Source organism: Penaeus vannamei, chromosome 37 (assembly GCF_042767895.1).
Source record: "Penaeus vannamei isolate JL-2024 chromosome 37, ASM4276789v1, whole genome shotgun sequence".
Classification (NCBI taxonomy): Eukaryota; Metazoa; Arthropoda; class Malacostraca; order Decapoda; family Penaeidae; genus Penaeus; species Penaeus vannamei.
The window spans coordinates 10,186,615-10,187,125 of record NC_091585.1 but is presented as its reverse complement, the minus strand read 5'-3'; positions in this window follow the sequence as shown (position 1 = coordinate 10,187,125).

Sequence of the window (511 nt, the reverse complement as noted above, 5' to 3'; positions counted from 1 at the left end):
GTTGTGGGCGGGTGGGCTTGCGAGAGGGTGGGAGGGGTTGTGGGCGGGTGGGCTTGCGAGAGGGTGGGAGGGGTTCTGGGCGGGTGGGCTTGCGAGAGGGTGGGAGGGGTTGTAGGCGGGTGGGCTTGCGAGAGGGTGGGAGGAGTTGTGGGCGGGTGGGCTTGCGTGAGGGTGGGAGGGGTTGTGGGCGGGTGGGCTTGCGAGAGGGTGGGAGGGGTTGTGTGCGGATGGGCTTGTGAGAGGGTGGGAGGGGTTTTGAGAGGGTGGGCTTGCGAGAGGGTGGGAGGGGTTGTGGGCGGGTGGGCTTGCGAGAGGGTGGGAGGGGTTGTGGGCGGGTGGGCTTGCGAGAGGGTGGGAGGGGTTGTGGGCGGGTGGGCTTGCGAGAGGGTGGGAGGGGTTGTGGGCGGGTGGGCTTGCGAGAGGGTGGGAGGGGTTGTGGGCGGGTGGGCTTGCGAGAGGGTGGGAGGGGTTGTGGGCGGGTGGGCTTGCGATAGGGTGGGAGGGGTTGTGG